Below are 6,011 nucleotides of genomic sequence, written 5' to 3' on the forward strand. Positions count from 1 at the left end.
TTGAGACATCACACTTTCAACCAACATCATCCATGTTTCTCTCTCCTAATCTGTTATCATTTATGATGACCTGACATGATTTTGTGTGTGCGTGTGCGTGTGCGTGTGCGTATACGTATCGTATGTGTGTGAACAATATATTATTCTAGCTGCACTTAGAAATATATGTAATCCTGTTTTTATTTGTTAAGAAATGGTTTTGCTTACTCAAATAAGTTTGGGGAAAAATAAATATTTCAAGATTGACTGATGCCGAGTGCTTCGAATATGCTCGCACGTTGATGCAACGAGTACGAATAACAGACATGTTGTCTGTTGGCGAGTCAAAGGTTGCCCTTATTTACAGTGGTGTAATTGTTCACAGATATGCCTACCACCCAAGTGTGTGCAGCAACACAGAGCTATTGGTGACGAACATATTACTTCGCCATTGAAGGTGAGTGAAGAATACCACTGATATGTTTTTTTAATGTATATACATTACAAAGTTTGCTATTAAACGTTGTTTGAGTTTCCGGACACATTCTGAACGCGCACCATTTAATCAATTGTAATGAAATTTATTGGTTGTTCTAACCATTGCCCATATACGGAAAAACGACGTTTTCGTGTTTGCATTGTAGACTGTGCAAGAGCACTGGGCCTCCTGTACCAGATATACAATATTCATCACATCAAGATGCCCCTTGACGAAAAGTGTGGGTTCAGCAGTACACTTTCAAGATAGAGGCAATTAACTGTGAGATCTCACAGATCAGTCAAGTGTTGATACATACATAAGATAGGTTAAGACAGTACTTTATTATTCCGCTGCAAAATTGCAAATTCTCATTCTCAGCAGGAAAATAACTTACAACTGTACGAACCTCTAACGAAACTCTATATTTTATATAGCTATTATGATGTCAGCAAGTGTACCATCAATCTATATGAGTTCAAGTAGTGAAACCTGGTCGAGCCATTCGTAATTTTCATTAAACTGGTATTCGATTATACTATACAAATCAGCCATTGCTAGTTTAATCTTTAAGACAATTAACCTCGTATACTGTATATACAGTAAAAAGACATAACAAGATGAATAAAACCAGTGGAAGAATGTACTGGTTTATGATAGCTTTATGAAACGAGAGGAGAATATATGGGGTTGTCCACATCAGCAAGTAGAATCGCACATCGTTATTATATCAGACGTTGTTACAGCCTGAGCACTGAATATTTCAAAGGAAGAGATGGTTTGCAGTTTGGACTCTTATTTCTATTAGGAACAAAATGTTTTGGAAAGTGGGAATACACACTGATTTGTGCTTAAAAAGAGAAAGAGATGATAAAAGTAAGAAACTTCATTGTCATGGTGTGTTGTCTATGGTATCCTACCACGAAACTAGGATTTAAAATGGAATAGCCGTATTGTCTTGGTTAAACCTACTTCTCTAGAATAATGTTTGAATCATTCTTACATTACAGATGACATTTTTTGTTTTCAACATCTTAACGTGTATATGAATGTTCCACGCCTGTTACAAAATGACCTTCTTCATGACATTAGTGTAAACGGGAGTGTGAAGAAATGTTGTGAATAGACATTCAAGAAAATGGCAGGATCTCAGACCGTCCACCTTCACATCAACGTCAGGTCAAAAGGATATTCATATCCGGTTGATGCATGTTAGGAATTGGTCTCAGCGAGCACGTTTGACAGCTCAAACATCCCTCATTTATGACAAGGACTGTGATGAGGTTTTTTTTCCTTAAACATTACATCCGACCACTTCTGATGTGATCATTTCATAGAGATGTACTCGGTATCTGATTCCCACTGGGCAAGATTGGCATGCAATGTTCTTAACATGTGATTCATGGTTCCATTGTCACAGTGATGGTTGTGTGCTTGACGATAACATTTGTGTTTTGCAACGTTCAGATGTGCAACGGTTTCGGACGTTACACCACAGACCACAGGAGCCAGTTGGTGGTAATCAATACCAATCAGACAGGAATTAGTTCGTTCACAGAATATTCTCTATTTCTGTTATCACATAATCCGTTTGGAGGTGAATGGGCACCACGTCACATTCAACAGGAGGTCATGCAGCCTCCTGTCGTACGTTTAGTCACGTGACTTCATGACACAACAGAATATTCTCATACATTTCTGGCCAGATCTCCAGTAGAGTGAGAGGAAACGAATCTTGAACCGACTTAAATCTCATTGTGCCATTGGCAAATAAAGTCTTCTGAAACTTTTAATCGGGATTACAATATTCTAGGCTATAGATCAGCTTTCAAAACGTATATGGCAAATACAGATAGATGGCATTTCCAAATTTGATACATCTGTGACCAAAATGATGTTCGTTACAACTCCCTATTTTAACTTGTATCACGGGTTTGTTCAGTTTTAAATCTTTGGGGTTGGTTACATTGGAAGGGCAAGATACAGTGACCTTTTCGCGTCCCCTTAGTTGATCAGCACATTGATGGAGATCATAACTGCATCCTCATGTTATAGGCGGAGAGGTACATGTCTGACTCACTTTGAAAAGGCATATTCGATTTTTTTACATATTTGTCTTAATAACAAATCAAAATGAAATTAAGTTGTTTGGGGTATTTAAGCATGAGATAATAAAATACAGCGATGTCGTCAGTCATTCAAGATGGACTTGACCAAAAAAAACTAACGTTTAATGATGTTTAAAAACACTATGGTAGTTTATGTATTCCCTGAATGTTTAAGCATAAAAGGCCATGTCAAATGTAATGACACCTCGTAGGCATCCCGCACATAAGGGGAGGAAGGGAAGAGGAACCAAGTTCTTGGAACGTTACTGGCTGTATTGAGCCAGACAGCTGTCGCAAGCCGTTTTCGTGTGCACAAAACGACTATTGCCCAACTCTTGACAACCTTTTTGACAAACAGCCCGCCTCGTTCGTACCCAATGATCGTTTCGGGCCAGCAGCATTGGAGAAGACTTTAGTACTTTCTTAAGATGAATCCATTTCATACAAAATAAACCCATAAGTAGTGGGTCCTGTTTCTGCGTATATTGTGGATGGAAGAGAAGACGACACAACAAATTTGATGATGCTTGTGTTCATGAGCGTATTCATGAGCTTTTTGGAGACGGCAGTGTGTTGATTAATGTACATTTTAGGAGTGTCATCATTGTCATTAATGGTAACTTAAATGCTCAACGTCAGGTGGTCAATGATATGTGGCCTCTACTGCCGCCACACCTGGGAGGATTTCAGCATAATAACGCCTGCCCACACACTGCATAAATCATACAGGTAAAGTTAACAGACCATCATTATTGTTTTTGGAATGGCTTGCAGTTTCCCCTGATATGAACCAGGCAGGAAACATGTCGGATTGCCTCGGACAACCTATCAGCCAGTGAGTGAACGAGTGAGTGAGTGAGTTGGATTTAACGCCGCTTTTAACATTATTCCAGTTATATCACGGCATGTCAGCTTAATGTGGGAGGAAAGCCCGAAGTGATGCAGGTCTCAGACGTTTACCACTTCGGTGAAACCCACGCGCACGGGTATGGTGCTGACAAACCTAGAAACATAATCGGGGTGAACCAGGATTCGAACCCACAATGATTCTGGCGTGTCAAGGGTACGCAACTCTGCACAGCGAATCGCGGCGCCTTAGACGACTGGGCCACCCGTGCCCCGTATCAGCCACAGGCGTTCCCTCCTTGAACTCCGTGAAGATCGGGGGAAGAATAGGTCTTCAGCAACCCATGCCTGCCTTAAAAGGCGACTATGCTTGTCGTAAGATGCTCATGATATCAATCACATGATTGTCTGGTCCAGATTCGATTATTAACAGACCGCCGTCATAGCGCTGGAATACTGCTGAGTGCGGCGTAAAACAACAAACCAACCAACCAACCCTCCTTGACCTTAGAAAGAGGAATGAAGAAACATTACAGATGCCTGCATGAGTGGTCTTGAGATTCAGTGTCTCGCCGATTTACGCATGTCTTCGTGCAAATGGTGGTCACATCATACACTGACCTCTTCATTTTTGGGTAGTGCTGTAATCCCCGAAGCTGCTGCTGGAACTGCCACTATCATTTATCAGTATTAAAAAAAACATGTAAACAAAAACAAAATTTATTGGCACATACAAAAACTTAAAGAGAATGGGTGAAACATGACAGCCATGGAGTGAACTACATTACGTGAAAAAAAATATATCTGTTGTACCCGAAACGTTGATAATACCTGGAATCATGTTCCGTTTTAATTTAAGCTGCCACTTAATAGCAATTTTATGTTTTTTCGGTAACTTTAGAGAATTATCTCCCTTTGGTTTTACCTGCGGTCCAACACAGTTGGAAACATGAAGAAACTCGGTAGAAGGTTAAACACACGTATGACCTGCTTAGGAGACGCATTAAGCAACACAGATACAATTTCATGTATCCGCGTGATTTTGTAGCAGGATTAAACTTTTGACACGAATGACTTTAATTCTTTATGTTCTCACACGAACATTAAACGAGAAACAATCCTTAAAACGATCGCTCCTGTTATACTTGTGGAAAACATACCAGGAACACAGGATACATATTCTGTACAATTGCTCCAATACGTCACAAAACTGCATTACAATCATATAGAATCTATATTCATGCACAACACAGAATGTAAGAATCCAAGGATACTAAGGAAGCTCGAGCGACAAAAGAAATCGGTGACAGCGTGTGGAAAGCAAAGAAAGACAACTATCACTTGAGTTATGTCATACTTTGGTGTTCTCAGGCAAGTTCACACTGTCATTTGTTTAGTGTGCCAACATTGCAGGCCTCTACACTGAAGTCACTAAGTGTTGAAGAAAGCTCCAGGGAATTCCGCATCTGAGGCAAGATTGCTCGAATTCCTTCAATATTGGTGCATGATTTGAAAGGCTTCCCAAGAACACCCTAGACATGTTCAAATGGTGACACGCACGTTGACACGTGTCTCTGGGGTGTTTTTTGATTACGTCAATGCACTGAATATAACCAAACGAACGGCTCGCCCTCTGTCATTTGCATTTAGGCGTGGCATGGTGAAATTTCTTCAGATCGATCCAAAGATGTATTTATTTCTCAACTCTGTTATTCCGAAGATTGCTTAGAGTCATCATGGTACGGGAATGGTTATCTTGCCTTTTATTTTCGAATTGCTGAAATACCTCTCCTGGTTGAAAAAAGAGATTTGTAAAGTGAAATAGATCCACATCACAAAAACTTTTGCTTTTGAGTATATTTCAAAATTACGTTTCCTGAGAAACCAAATAGAAAAATATGTCGATCTCTCATATTTCATAAGATTGTTATACGTTTGATTGAAATTATATCTGTATTTAAATATATTTTCGATTTTCATATGTTGTTAACAGAAGTTAATACTACCCTGATTTGTGTACTGTACAATTTCATAAACAGATACATAGTCCGTTCCCTCACACCATGACACAAACCTGTAAATGTCAGACTGATAAATGCGAGTGGGTAGGTTCCATGCATACCCAAATTGGACACACAGGTGGATATAAACAATGTGGGTGATAGAAGGTACTATTTTATAGATTAACGAGCACAAGAGGCTTGACCTGCCAATGACTACTGACAAATTCCCCAAAACAACTGATTTCACCTCATGCGTTTCGGTTTACAAGCAGTGTCTTCTGAGTTGCGTTTGTTGTAACACATACATGGAGCATAAAATAGCCATACTTTATCATAATATTATTTTCATTCAGAATAAGTTATTTGCTAACCTTGACGACCATCTTTATTCATTTCACTCAGTTGGTATGTGTACACAGGTAGTAGTACAGTGAGGGTATTATTGAAAAGGTATTGTTTGATCTCACTACCTGCATAGCTGAATGTCAAGGAGTCAATCATTTTAATGTTAGAGATATATGTGCAGTCATGTTTGGGTGGAGATAAGTAGGTATAACTATATGTGTGTGTGTGGGGGGGGGGGGGGGGGGGGACAAA

This window comes from Haliotis rufescens, unplaced genomic scaffold (assembly GCF_023055435.1).
Source record: "Haliotis rufescens isolate VD_foot unplaced genomic scaffold, xgHalRufe1.0.p SCAF_9, whole genome shotgun sequence".
Classification (NCBI taxonomy): domain Eukaryota; kingdom Metazoa; phylum Mollusca; class Gastropoda; order Lepetellida; family Haliotidae; genus Haliotis; species Haliotis rufescens.